This window comes from Uranotaenia lowii, chromosome 3, assembly GCF_029784155.1.
Source record: "Uranotaenia lowii strain MFRU-FL chromosome 3, ASM2978415v1, whole genome shotgun sequence".
In the NCBI taxonomy this organism is placed as follows: Eukaryota; Metazoa; Arthropoda; class Insecta; order Diptera; family Culicidae; genus Uranotaenia; species Uranotaenia lowii.
The window spans coordinates 27,967,236-27,983,061 of NC_073693.1; the positions used below are offsets into that span (position 1 = coordinate 27,967,236).

A 15,826-nucleotide genomic window follows, 5' to 3' on the forward strand; every position below is an offset into this window, starting at 1 on the left:
GGTATTTTATATGTAGAAAATATGTTCCAAATTTGAAAAGAATCGAATAAGTAGTTTTCAAATGACGATGTTCACGGACTTTAAAAATGTGCTTTCGAGAAAAACGCTTTTGAAGTTTCTGCTCTTGCTTTCTTGCAGTATTAGATAGGAGGAGATAAAGGCCTATAATTTCTACAGTTTTGCTTCAATTGACTTGAAAATTTGACACAACATTCTTGAAATGTTTTACAATAAGAAAATAAAAAAATAAAAAAGTCGATTTTTTGAAAGTGTTAGACCCTACCCCCCCCCCTTAATATCTTGATTAGTGGTGAACATTTGATGGATCGTCGATGTTACAAAAAACATCTAGCAAAAATATAGTGTTCAGAAAAAAATGAATGGGAAAATGATTGTAAGCACACTATTACTTCGATTTTTATTCTTAAGATTTGTTGAAATCTGGACAAAATATGGTTTTATTTCAAAAGTTCTGAACATTTTGCTAAGTGCGGGAATCATCTTTTACATTTAACTTCGTTGAATCCCATTCATCCAAAAATGTTCTAGAATGGCCTCTTGAAAGTTACCCAGGTTTATTAAACCAGTGTACTCAGTTGATAAAAACTTCATAATATTTGAAAGCAGTTCAAAACTTAAATATTAAATTTAACTACGTTTTACTGATTTCATGAACCAAATTGAAATGAAATATCTCTTTCTTCTACACAGTAAACGAAAATTATCGAGTTCGGTAGTTTTTTACCGAAATCCTAACATGTGTAAATCGTTAAACTGTTCGGTAATTTTTTCGGTAAAAAAAAACGAACATCGGTAAATAAAGACTCGATTTACCGATGTTCGTTTATATTTTACCGAAAAAATTACCGAACAGTTTAACGATTTATATACGTTAGGATTTCGGTAAAAAAAATTACCGAACTCGGAAATTTTCGTTTACTGTGTAAGAGATGATATATGTAAGTTCAACGACAATTTCTGCATCCTTCTAACTTGAGATCTATTGAATTCAAATGGGTGTCATAAGCATATATTGGTAAAGGTAAAATGAACATAACATCACATTAAATCCTACTTTTGAATTTTTTTACTTAAAAAAAATGTAAATCTCGAATCTACAAATATGTACTCACAAATTAGGTTGAGGAAAAAAAAGTTCGATGTTTTTAATCTGTAAACAGAATCTTGGAAACAGTTTTAATAAAAGAAAATTATAAGGCCTAGCTTTAATTTTTAAAATTATTATAAATGAACCAGATGAAAACTGAGTATTAATTGAACATTTGAATTTAAATAAATTCAAATCAATACCACAATTTTTAAGAAATAATGGAAACTTATAATCTTTGTTTACTACAATGATTAAGTTAAGATTTGTTGATTTTTTTTTATTATCTGACAATTAGCACCGGGGGTCTTTAGATTTTCCCCAAAATTTAAAATTTGGTTCATTTTAACGACACAGAGGTATTTTTCAGATTTCTAACAGTTTTGTTTTTCAAGCTAGATTCGGTTAATTTTTTTTGTAAATAAAATAAAACCATATTTCAAAGCTACAGAACTCTGTTATTTTTCAACGGAAATCATAAAATAGCACTTACAAACGCAAATTTAATCAACTTTCCAAACTTCAACTTTTTTTTTAAATAAGCTTTAAATGGTGTCTGAAATTACCGTCTGCATCACCGAATATTCTGAAAAATAAACTCAACTTCTAAATATGGATTTATTTTATTTAAAGAAAAAAACTTCTGAATCCAACTCAAAAAAATGTTAGAAATCGGCATATATATGTGTTTTAATTCGTGAATGAACCAAATTTTTAATTTTGGACAAAATTGTTAGACCCATGCCGCAAAATGTCAGATTATTAAAAAAAAAAAAAATCCCCGTTTCAAAAATTTTAGATAAGAAACAGAGGAACAAAATAATAGACCAATTGAGTGTTTCAATTCAAAATCATCAACTAAAACTGTATATTCAATAACAGATTTTTTATAAGGATATATAAATTGAGTTGATGGGAGCCCAGAATCATTTTGCATTATCAGGTTAGAAATTGGCCAAGAATAAGAAATTCTTAGATGAATTGCTTGAATACAAGGGTAAAATAATTTAGGTTTTAAAATGTTAACATCATTTATGAAGATTTTTGTACCTACTATCAGAATTCGAGGCAAATAATTAGAAAACACAGTTGATTAAATGAAATTGAAATGCAAAAAAAATAAAAGAAGTATATTTCATTATACATATTTCTAAATTAAATTAATTTATCAAAAAAATATATTTTCCAGTGGTATAGCTTTTGACATTTCTTTCAGGAAACTTTTGATTTTTATAATTCATTTTAAAGGTACTACAGTAAAACAACATCGAAAAAAACTTTCGAAATCTAAATCTCGATATTCATTATGGCTTTAAAAATGGCTCTTTTGAAGGGAAATCTTAAAATGATGCTGAAAATGTTGTGAAATTAAGTCTGCAATGTTTTAGTTATATTTTTGCATTCTAAAATTTTTCATTATGTTACAATTTGCCAGTAATAATTGGATAATAATAATAGAAAAAAGTTATTTAATATAAACTTTTGAAATTTCGAATAAAGAATCCAGGCAAGGTTGCTGAAATCACAGAATTTTGGACCAATTTTCATTACAGAATCTGTGTCACAGAACACTAGATTTTGGAAATATTCATTAATTTCAAAGATTTTTAGATTTTTGTACGTATTTTTAGAATTGTAATCTATCATGTCATCATTAATTTTTAATTTCGAACTATGTATTGAATCATCATGGTAAGATTATTGTTGTTTATTAATTTTTCTCAATTTAAATGTAAAAGAAACATAATTTCTTACGATTTTTAATGAAATCAATGCGTTTTTCATCACAGAAAACCGTCACAGAATTTCTGAGTAAAATCACAGAGAGTCAAATTTTTTTTTTTCACAAAAGCACATAATTTTTTTCGGTTGCCATCTGTCCCGCGTAAACGGGAAATGTCCCGCTTTTTTCCTCAAAATGTCCCGCTTTTTCTTGAGAAAACTTGAATGATAGCCTCAACATTCTCCGATTCTACCACTTCAAAATAGATTGCCGAAAGAAATTCTGTGTTTTTGTGAAAAAGAATTCTAAATTTCTGTGATTTCACCTCTAAATTCTGTGATAGTTTTCTGTGATGCTAATTGATTCAATTTCATTCAAAATCCACTATAAATTATTTTTTTTTTACATTTAAGTTGGGTAAAATCATTGAAAATCACCAATGTTGTCATACTTAATTAATTCAAAGTAAAAAACCTAAATTTTATATTGGCAAAAAAAATATTATTTTAGAAATCCATTCAAAATTAAAAAATGCTGTGAAATCTGTGAGTTTTTCAAAATTCTCTGTTCTGTGACATTGATGAAAATTTGCTCAAAACTCTGTAAAATTCCAGATTTATCTGTAATTCCTTCAACCTTGGTCCTTACTCGAGAAAACGCTTCGTTTAAAATCTCTCCATAATTATTTTCAACCCTGTCATTTTTTTCTTATCTTCCTTCACCCATTTGTGAATGAAAAAAACTTAAAATCTTCTTACTTAAAGAACATGACATTCACCAATCTTATATGTAAAAATTGAGGCGTTTTCTTTGTCACACCATCAGGTAAAAATGATCGATCGGAATAAAGTGAAATTTGGTATCCGAGGGTTTTTCGGGTCAGGGATTTTTTGTTTTTTTTTTTTGTTTTTCAACAAAAAATCTCTAACCCGAAAAACCCTCGGATACCAAATTCGGGTCAGAGATGGCTTGTCAAATAGTTTCAAGAATCTCACTTTTGATTGAAGGTGGTCGGTCATCATACAAAATCAACTTTAAATGGGACACAAGCTGAACAATTTTGATACGATTTTCATTAAAATCGATTCAGAGACACGATAAAGTTAAGGAAGTTTAGATGAAATAAAAAATTCATTACGATTTATTCATTAGAAGGTAAAACAAAGTTTACCGGGTCAGCTAGTATGGCTGTAAAAATTAAATATGAAAAACTTTTTTGAAATTTCACTGACTGACATAGGAAAAACCACAGTTGAATATCATTTTTTCAACACAGAAGTTAATTCAAACATAATGTTTTATGTGTTTATTTCTCAAAATTAGTTTGCCATAAGACAAGACCACTCGTTTAGTTCTTTGCATTTAAGGTTGCGAGAATGTTTTCCAAACATACCTGGACCGGGCGAATGATTATTGAGATTTAACTTGTTTAAAAAATCGTTTTAAGATGCAAAAATTAAAAGTTATTATCACTCAATTTAAGTTTTTCTACCATTTTTTTTTAAATAAAGTGATAAAATCTGCGTAAAATCTGGACCAAACTTTTCCTAAATTTTGTATCAAAGCTTATCTTAGCATCACTTTAACAATTGGGTTCAGTTGAGCGTTCTCTGAGTACGTTCTAGCGATGTAAATATTTCTCGCGTGAGCTTTCATTACGTCGTATGAAACATCTTAAGAATGCACAGGAAATTGCTGCAAAAGTTATAAAAACAACTTTTAAGTTTGTGTTCCATATATAGAATGTTTCCCAGGCTACAAATATTCTAAATGGAAAGAAGTTGCGACTAGTTTATGACAGTTTTTGCATGTTTTCGTAATAAAACTGTTTGTTTACATTTTGTTTCATACGACGTAATGATAGCTCACGCAAGATTTTTATATTGGAGAAAATATTTTTCAATTTGCTTCCAAATAATTATATCTCAAGATGGTTCTCCGAAACCCTAGCAGAATCCCTTGAATGTAAAGCTTAAAGAAAAGCAAACGCTAGATAACATAGAACTCTAGCGAAAAAAAAATTCAATCGAACAATGAATGAAAGGACGAATTAAATTGATTGACTGGGGTGCGTTTATTTGGGAGGGTGCCGTGCGCCAAGCGATTAAGCACCCTTGAGTTAAATTGAATAAACCTAGTAGATGATAAAAAACGGCTATTTAGAAATATAAAAACTTCCGTCAAATGTGGGATTTCAAATTACTCTGAACTACAACATTTATGACTGAAGTGTTAGCAGTTTACAAAGATGGAAGTTTTCTTAAGAATTAAATTTTTTTATCAAACAAATTTCATTTATCGATATATAATTACATCCTATGAACTATTCAACTGAAAGAACACATAAATACATGTATGAGGATGGTTATAAAAATTATGTTTTTATGAGTTTCCTAATTGTTTTTTTCGTGAAATGTGTCGGTTTTTTTTCTGTTAACTGGTAAGCCTATGTTAGTTGAAAACTTTTTAAACCATTTACGAGAAATCTGTTTTAATCGTACGGATAGAGAAGATCGAATTTTAAAATTGGTTGATCGGACTTCGGACTTAAATGATTTTTAGTTAATTTTCTCGATAAAATTTAAAGTAGCTTTAAAACTTGGACAACTTAACCTTTCCCATCAATAATCATGAATAAACATGTATAATAACAACCGTTTTTCTCTTTTCCAGGTTGGTGAAACTCTATTTTAAAGTTACGCTAAGTAAGTAGTACGGATGTGTTGAGTGTTGGCTTGCCAAATACTCGAAAAACAATAAAGCCGAAAACTCAAAAGTTTAAATTTGAGTGCAATGAAATACAATGATAATAATAAATTAAATACTACATAGATCTTAATGGAAAAGAGATTTCCTTAAGAGATATCCACTCAATTTTGTTCACTTTCCTCTTGTATACTTATTTTAAAAAAAAATTCAAGATTTTTTTCAGATTATGCATATTTTTTATAAATTTTTCAACACATCGCCCAATATTGTCCGGCTGTGGATACATGTGATAGAAATTATGGTCTGCTTAAGGTTAGGGATTATCATTCTTTTTAACAATTATTTGATGATATCTTGCTAAAATTCAATGTTCATCTTATTCGATAACAAATTTCCTATTTCTATTGCTTGGCACCTTCACTTCATCTTGGCATCATTTCAGATAATCCTGATCAAATTTAGGTAAAAGATTGTTTTTTCAATGTAAATAAACCATCCTGAATATTTATACACTCTTCAATCAATAACTAAGTTGGTAGAATACTATTTCTGGTCTTGGTACAATCAGTGATGAGAAGTTTTATGACATTTTTCAAATCAAATAATTATCACTTTGTTTGTGTCATTCCAAGTCTTTTCTACCAATTTGTATCACTTTGATGTCTTTTTCAAAATTGTAGCCAGAAAAATTTCCTATTTGATCGTGTTATTGACATATGGAGTTGGTTTAACGCTAAAGGTAAGACAAGCGTTGCCACAGTGATTAGTATGATTTTGTATTTGAAAACACCCTTAAAAATGTTAAAAAATCTTCAAAAAATTGTTCTAGACCCCCGATGGATTATTGAAATTTGGAATCAAATGTAAAGAAAAAGCTCCAGCTTTTGACTGATGCAAAAATTAGCGATGCGAATTTTCGATAAATAAAATGGTTCCATCAGAGACACAGCGAGGGTTGATAAGATTCTTCTCGGTATGATCGTTTGTAATTTTACCTTTATGTCATTAAAGCTGCGACCACTTGTATGCAAAACTGTCCACAATAAGGTACAAATTATTCAAGCAATTAAAAAAAAAATGAAAGCCATACGCCGCCACCAGGTGCTCTTCGTCTGGGCTGCAGGGGCTTCATCTTATCGAAAACCCCAGATCAGACAAACGAGCCTCCCGGGAATCGATCCTTTTCGGTTTATTTTATGGGTCCCCAAGAGAGCAACAGCAGCAAGTAACTACAAGGAATATCAACAATGAAGGTTTGGGAGAAAAAAAAGAACACCATTCATACACATTCATTGCTGCTCGATGGATGTGACATTGGAAACATGGGGGACAGGAGAGAGAAAAAAAACACGAACCGGAAATCGAAAAAGCCACCTTTCCTGTTCCTCGAGCACACTCACTCTCTTCCCAGGGGAAACTTTTTGGACTTTCCCGGCTTGTCGCGTGTTTTTTTTTATTTCATTCAGCGGTTATTGCCTTTATTCGACAGGAGTCATCATGTAATGCAAGCGAGGGGTAGTAATAAAAAAATGTCACCAGCATCACCCCCGCGTTTATGGCTTTTTATTTTGCCTTCGCTGTTTTTTGGGTTGGTACTTGAGGTTTGGGGCTGAAGCCCCATCGATGTTGTCCCATTGATTCTGCATAAAAGTGGGACAGCCAACTTTTAAGGCCGGAGAGCCTTTGAAGAGTGGTTCTCATAGATTTTTCTTTATCATAATCATTCAAGAAATTTGAAAAATTTCTGGATATTGAAAATCAGAAAATTTTCTAATAAAACTCTGGGCAGTGAAACAAAAATTTGATTTTATGAAAAATTACTGAGAATCGCTGCTTGTGGTATGTTTAGGACCATCTTAAAGTTTGGTTGCTTAAGTTGGACAGTACAAAACAAGTAAAATCAAATTCTCTGCCCAAAGTCACCTTAAATCTCGAGATATTGCATGACTTCTTTTCATGCAATACTTCGTGAGGCACCAGCAGTGATGTCAATTGATTTTTTTTTTGTTTTTCACTGTCAAAAATCATACCCCTGTTAAACAGCTAATAACTTTTTTGCCTAACTAGATAAGAAGTTACGGCCTTCAACAAAATTGTTCAGCGGAAAATTTCCTTTGGAGATTTCATAAATTGGCACAAAAACCTGAACAGACTAAAAAGAAACAAAAAACGCTGTTGATCTTTTAGTACAAAATATTTAATTTTCCTACGAACCTAAAAGTTCAAATTTACTCACGTAAACGTTACGTAAATTTTTTTCAAAAAATCATGGATGAGTTTTAGACCAAAACGAAACTTTTTAGATTAAGGTTTGAGATTTTCAAAAATGACCCCAAATCAACTCAGTCTAATGGATCATGGCACATGACTTGAATAATAGTGGATTTAGTTTCCCTTTTTGGCTTTTGAAGATTCTATTTTCTAGGATCGGCCATAAGAATCTCTTCATCCAGGTGCTGAATTTTACACGAAAAGTTTGTCTTGGCTATTGTCAATTGTAATCTCCTAATAAAAATTGTGTTCCATAATAAAAAGAAGACAATTTAAAGCATCATTTCAAATAACAAAACCAAAAAAAAATCAGCATCATTTCAAATTACAGAATTGCTTCAATCATTCATCTGATAATTGAACGGAAAAAATCTGTTTCTCCCTAAAGCCATTCTTACCCCTCAAATTCAGAGATTCCCTTGAGGCACTTCCAGCATCATTCCAGGAACATACAAGACAAGACAGGAAAATGGCCTGCACATATGTAGCCGATAAAAAAAACCCGAGAGCCAGGAAAAACTTGAAGGAATGGAAGAAGATAACGCCTTGCCATATCTTACCGCTTAATTGTGATCATAATTTATGTCCCATTAACGATTTCGGAAGAGCGATAAGGCCGGTCGGCAATATTCTCACACTTAGCATAGCCTCTGCCTACACACATCACTTGGTACGGGAAAAGCGGCAAGTATGAGTGCGTATGAATGGCCTCAATCGGGTTAAGGTGGTTCAGGAAATTAAGTGTGTTCTAGTTCTAGAGTAAGGTTGTCAAAATGCCCGGTTTAATACGGGTTTGCCCGGTATATTTGATACAAAACTGTCCGGCCCGGCCCGGATGGCCTGATTTCTTTGAACTATGCCGGGATTTTGCCCGGATTTTTCACCTTATTTGGCAAAGAAAATTTGCAAAAATAATCATGAAATGGTTGTTCGAAGACTAAAATATGATTTCAAATCTGTTTTAAATTTTGATGAAATAATTATTTTTTTCAATTCTTTTATCTTGATTTTCGTTGAGTAGTTTCTAGGTTTTGACAAAATTTACCCGGATTTTTGGTCTCGATTTAGAACTCAAACTCCCGGATTTTGTCAGGTTTTTTTTAAATAGAAAATTGCCAGGATTGTCCGGCCCAGATACGTGCTGAAAAAATTCTGGCAACCTTATTCTAGACGTTTCCATAAAAAAATACATTTCTGCCTTTCCATTATGTACATTCTACGGCATACATGAGCCTTTTGATTGATTTCTTCGAAAGATCAAACGAATTTAATTTTGGATCAGTCAAGCTCATCACAATTTAAGACTAAATCTTAACATAAATATTTTAACCTTTTGTATAATTTTCCATCAGGGTACATTGTCTTTCAGTGCAAATCTACTAATCGGTGCTCTGGGCATGAATTATTTTCTCATTAATTTCCTCATCTATATTTCCATCTTTTCATCCATTCAAAAGATGAAGAGGATGGAAAAAATACCTCCATTAGTATTAAATTATTTGAATTGTTCTGAAGGGGAGACGCGGGATATATGCGCATATTAAGGAAAGTGCTCATTTTCTCCCATATTCCAAAAGACAGGAGTCTGAAATTAAAATTCACATGAGCTGACATCTGTTTTATATACGATAGAGCAATTTTTCTGTTAATATCTCAAAGAGTTTTTGTGAAAATAATTTTATAATAAAAGTAGTCAAAATACCAGTTTTTGATATTTTTGAATTCAAAATGGTAGAAACGGAAGTGAGGCACACGCCCAGGCTGAAATTTTGACGAAATTTTAGTTAACACTAGTTCTTGAGCATTAAACAAAGTTAGGTATGCCTTATGGCCAAATTTCATGGTAATATTTTGTTCATGTCGTATTTCTATTGGTCAATATGAAGCTCTTCTCTTTTTGCTGTAAGATTGTGATTTGAGCGTAGATTTAATGCTTCAATTATAAAAAGTTAAAAATTTATAAGACTTATCTATATTTTCATGATATCGGCATTTTATCTGCCTGATATGGACATTCAAAACGTTTCTCTTATTCCAATATCTTATCATTCACAATTTTGCCAAAAGCTTCAATTTGTTGAATTTCCAATTTCCAGTTAAATAAGAATGAAAAACCATTAATATTTTCGCTTACAGATTCTGTAAGCATGACAATTAAAGTTTTGACAAACCTGACAAAAATCTTGTTTGAATTTTTAATTTTTTTTTACTTTATATAACTATTCAATTTTTTCATGCAAGGTTTCAAAAGCGTATTATCTTCAAACTGCACTGATTTGATATCTTGAATCTCCAGGCATTTCGTCAATCGGCTGTATGCGCTTATTACCTAATATGAGAATTTAGGAACACTTCCCGTGCAGGCCCGTGCGATGGACCTGTCCATGAGGAAGGGGGTGGGGGGGGGGGGGGGTTAGTTGAGGGTTGTTTCTAAATAGCTAAAAATAATAACAATACCAAAAATAAACAATAATAAAGGAGAGAGATTTCTAACACCATTCCGCACTCATGATTACCACACAAAAAAAAATTAGACTGATAAAAAAAACCAAGTTTTCAAAACATATTTCAAAAGTGCCAGTGATAGAAGTCAAAAATAAAAACATTTTATAAAAAACAATTGCAGTTATAAGAAAATGGCTTAAAGAAATCATTTTTGAAGTTCAAAATAATATCTTCATTTTCGATTATACTGACAAAGAAATGTTGGCAAATTGGTTATTTCGTAATTGCTCAATAAAAACGGATACGGAATACAAAGCTTGTTAACAGCATTTTTAGTTTTAAAGCTGTTACTTCGAATCATTTGTCAAACTTTTTAAAATTATTTTGAAAATCATAATCGATTCATAAAACATGATTTTATATAAAAAAAATGAATGAAAAGTTTTCAAATTTTCAATCACAGGTTTTAAAGTTTAAAATTGCAAGCTCTGAATATTTTGTAACTTTCGATTGAAATATTGGGTCCTGAAAAAACAGCAGGTTGAAACTATGTCTTTTTTTTTTATTAAAAATTTAGACTTGAGAGTTTATGTGTCAAGAATACAAAAAACAAAGACAAATTTGTCAAAAATTTCTTAAATTTAAATTTTTTTCTATGAATTCAGCAGGTTAATTAGAATTTTTTAAATGAAGAGTTAATCACCGTAAATTTTATTTTGTGAAATTATTTTATCGGCTATATCGGTGAAATTTATATTCTTTGAGAAAGAGTATTTAAGAATTGAAAAGATTATAGACGGATAGAAGATTAGAATAAGATGCAAAGTAGTAGGCCCGTGAGGAACAAATCGATGAAATGTGATGATAAGTTTTCAAATTAAAAGTACCCTTCCGCTCAATTTCAACATCTTTCATCTTATTCTAATCTTCTATCCGTCTATAATCTTTCAATTCATAAATATTCTTTCTCAAAGAATATAAATTTCACCGATATAGCCGATAAAATAATTTCACAAAAGTTAATTAGAAAATTAAAAAAATACTGTACTTTAAAGTTCGGTAAATTTATTTGAAAATAAAACCAAAATATATAAAAAATGAAAAATAAAAGTTTTTTAAAACATTTCAGGATTTTTTTATAAATACTTTTCACCATAACCATTACCAGAATTCAATTGATAACTCAAGGGAAGAGAATTTTGGAGCTTATGATGGATTTGGTAGATTTTGGCGTCCTGAACTCAAATCTTTTGTCATTTAGTTTGGGCGATAAAGAAAAGCATCAGTTTTAAGTGAAATCAAACATTGATAACTGATTAACTAACATATCTTCGTTTATGAAAAAATCTGATTCGGATTCTGTTTATCATTCAATTCAGGAATAATATTCAGATGAAAATGGTGTATGATTTAAAAAAATAAAATTCAACAATTTAAAAAAAATTGAAAGATATCATTACAAGTTTGTTTGATATTACTGCAGAAAGTGTAAAAAAAACTTGATTTCATTTAACATTTTCATTGATAATGATAATAATTTTCGTTGAAACCTGCAGATTACATGTAGGTATGCTTTAAAAATATCTAAAATTCAGCTTGGTTTAAAACTTCTTAAGAATTTGATAAATGAGAAAAAGTTAAAAAAACATAAAATTTCTATAATTTTTTTCACACATTTCAAATTTACTTGAAGTCTTGAGGAAAGTTGATAATTAATTTTAAACTTTTATTATTAAATAATATGTTAATAATAAAAGTTTAAATTTAAAATGATTTGAGTTTTAGTAAAAAAAAAGTTCAAAAATTTCTCGAATGCTTTTTACTTATTTTCAAAAGTTATTTCTGCTGCATTCAAAGCTGATAGAAATATTGAATATGTAGATTCGGGGTACCCAAATGAGTTGAAATTTTTTTTTAAATTCATTGCACCTCAGAAAAATGTTAATTTTGTGGCCTTGTGTGAATTATTAAAACCTATTGTGCTGAGCATTTATGAGAACAAAAAACACGAAATACAATTGAGTCTGAAAAAGGTTTCTAGAAGAATATTTCATATCAACATAACATTTGTTATGACATGAACGATTTTTTTTAATGAAAAAATGGTTCGTTTCATACTTTGATCTTATTTAGTCACATTCTGAAGACGAGGTAAGGCTTTTGTGTGTCAAGTTTTGAGTTACAATACAAATGATTGATTGAATTGCGAATTGAAACTTAAAATTAAAGTTGGTTTCAATTCGTGAAAGTCGAATAGTGCCGTAGATCGAAATGTCTCAAGCCAAGGGTGATTTAAGATCTAATTCCGCCGGAGGCGAGAAAAATTTCTGGCTTGCTTATTAACACTTATATATTTTCAAATTAATTTTAAGATCATGTAATTTTCCGTTGCTACGGTGAAAATTGTACTTGAAAAAAATCTTAATTGGGGGGGGGGGGGGTTTAACACCCAAACTCCCCCCCCTCCGTTCGGACGGCCTTGCTGCGTTGGAGGCTCACGAAACAATCCTCAGTCATATTCCACTTAGCTATCAAATTCAGTACCGTCAACTGGGGCAACATGCAACAATTTTCAACTTCAATGGCTTCTAAAATCTTAATGCTTACAGATAATCATACCTCTTGTACATCAAAAGTTTTAAGGTAGATGGGCCACCAAACTGACGTAGTCAGAAAAATTATTGGTTTCACCAGTTATTTTTAAATTTACAAAAACATGCGAATTTCACCCTACTAAGAAAAAGGGGTAAGTTGCAACAAACTCTGTAATTTATGAAAAATCAAATGAAAACGATTGAAAATTCATAGTTTTTGATACATTTGTGATGCCATAACGCATAAAGCACCGATTGCAGTAAATTTTGGTTGTGTTCGAATTAAATTTTTAGTTTTTTCTGACAAAAATGTATTTAAGAAAAAAGTGTTAATCTTCTGCATACATTTAGGGGTAAAAAATACTACAAAATATTCTATTAGCTCAAATCATAAAAATAAATCTAGGAATGGATGAAATTTTAATGTTTACTAAAGTATAATGCAAAACAATTATATCCCAGCATATGGAAACGCGATTGATGAGAATTTGTTCCGATTTGCATTTTGTTGCATTTTACCCCAGACGGGTAACTGAATTATAAAAATATTTATTTAAAAAAATTGAGTGATTGTTCGAAAAATATTTCCACATGATCAATGTTGGTATAGGATGAGGAAACCAGTATAAAGTTTGTAGGTGATATTATCAAGCCAATCCGTTAAATCTCCGGGTAAATCCGGGGTAAATCCGGGTAAAGTTATTTACGGCATCGAAAAATGTTAAAAATTGTACATTCATTGTTCGATTTTTCAAATTTCATATGAAAATCAAAAACTTAAAAAAACTATCTAAGGATTCAAAAAACTATGTCATCATCATTTTGTAATCATTAAAAGATAACTTTATCTCATTAAAATTGAATCTGTGTGGTGTTATATAAATGTTGCAATCAACCCCGCTGTTGCATGATGCCCCGTTTGACGGTATATCAGCTTATCAAATTCAGTATAGAATAAGGCTTCCAGAATTTTTCCGGCACGTCTCCAGGCTGAGCAAATCGAGGCTATTTTATCTGAAAACCTTGCCAAATACGGGCATTTGATTCCAAAATTTTTAAACCTAAATCCGGGTGATATGTGGGCAAAATTGGATGCAACTAGGAAATTACCCAACAAAAATCAAAAAGAAAACACCTGAAAAATTTTTCTTCGCCGATCATTTGATTCCAAAAAAAACTTTTCTTAATTACCTATTTTCATGAAACTTGCTCAGAAAAATTCATTTTTGGACGCCAATATATAAAAAAAAATTTAAGAATAAAATTGAATTTTTTTCCCTGATTTGGCAAATAAAATGAAAAAATAAATAAAAAAAAAGGATTTTCCAGCAAAACTGATACAACCGGGCAGGACCGGACTTTTCCGAAATTTTGTGTCAAATATCCAGATAAGTCCAGATAGAACCGGGAAATCTGTTAAACTCAGTATAGAATGTCTTTTGATTGTGAATTTTTCTTCCTACTCTCAGCTTTTACGCGACATATGAGTTTCCCTATGACAATTTTGGAAAAAAATTTAGTTCAAAATCGCGTTTCCTTGGAAATATAATAATTGGGTAGGGGGGGTGTTTGAGAAGAATGACAGCTTGCTGTTAAATTCCTTAAAAATATGGAAATATAATTTTAAAAATTTTAGGAACTACCGGAGATACTCCATTCTTGAATTGACATCAGCAAAAAAAATAAAAAAAGCATTGTACCCTTTTAATGCGTAGTGTTGTTTTAAAACAACATTAATCAATATCCAAATATCTCGGAAACGCGTGGATAGTTTTGAGTAATGAATTCACAAAAAAAAACTAGAGATTAAATTGGAATAAGTCCATGATATTTTTATTACGATAAATTGCAAAAATCATGTTTACTTTTTTTGAAAAGAGTAATTTTTGGAAAATCGCTGTTATTTCTTCAGATTTGCAAATTCCAAAAAAAAATTTTAGCTCAATCATCCATTCACACTTTCTCGCACCCAAATAACAAGGTTGAGAAGAAATTGACAAAATCGTTTTAAAATAATTAAGAATTTCAAAATTTCTTTTTAAACTTTGGTTGGCCATAACTTTAAAAATATTGAAAATAACGACTTCAAACCTGTTGTGATGAGTCATTCGAATTAAAATGTTATTATTCTACAGAACCAAAAGCTGCTACCCTCATTTTTTTTTAAAAAAGTCATGCATTAAAGGGTTCATTCTGTTATTTGGTGGCTCCAGGGAGTCCTTTTAATTTTATGTAGTAAATTTTCCTCGATGAAACACAAAAAAAAAATTCAAAAAGTCTTACAAATTAAAAAAAACTGCTGTAACAAAAATCATATTTTTTACGTGAACACATTTTTAACATTCAGCTTCTAAACAGGAGCGAAATAAAACTAAAAAGCTATTTTCTCCGATCAATGATCTCAAATTTGCTTAGATTATATGATAAATAAAATATCCAAGACGATAAATAATTCAAAAACAGCAAATAAATACTATTAATAAAAGTAAATATATTAACTGGGCCATCAAACTTCGTAACTGTTGAATGAAGCTATTGACTAGAGTGTCCTACCCGGGATTTCCCGGTCGGGAATTCCCGGGAATTACAAAAATTTGGGAAATCCCGAATCCCGGGAAACGCTTAAAAAATCCCGGGAATTCCCGAAATCATTAAAATGTGCTATATTACTACAAATTTACACGATCTAAATTGGAAAAATAAATCAGATTGAGCAAGGAAAATGATAGTTCTACCTTGATGGCTTAGTCTTAAATATTATTTTTTCTTGAATCTGGTTAATACATTGAATTTGATAAAAAGTGTTTTTCCGATGAAAAACTTAGTGTAAAAGGAAAAATCGACAAAGAATTTATCAAACCAAGCAATTCCGATAATGAAACGCTTCGGAAAGAATCTGAATGTTCTATTTTGCAACACTCATCATTTGGAACTTTCGCTTCGTATACTAGTAGCAAAATGATCAGCAAATAAATG

At 30.5% G+C, this 15,826-nt stretch overlaps 1 protein-coding gene across 2 annotated transcripts in view; it reads left to right on the forward strand.

Moving 5' to 3' along the window:
• The window catches only part of LOC129751377 (uncharacterized), a 508,402-nt gene that overhangs the window by 186,004 nt on the left and 306,572 nt on the right, over window positions 1-15,826 (forward strand). The window lies entirely within an intron of this gene.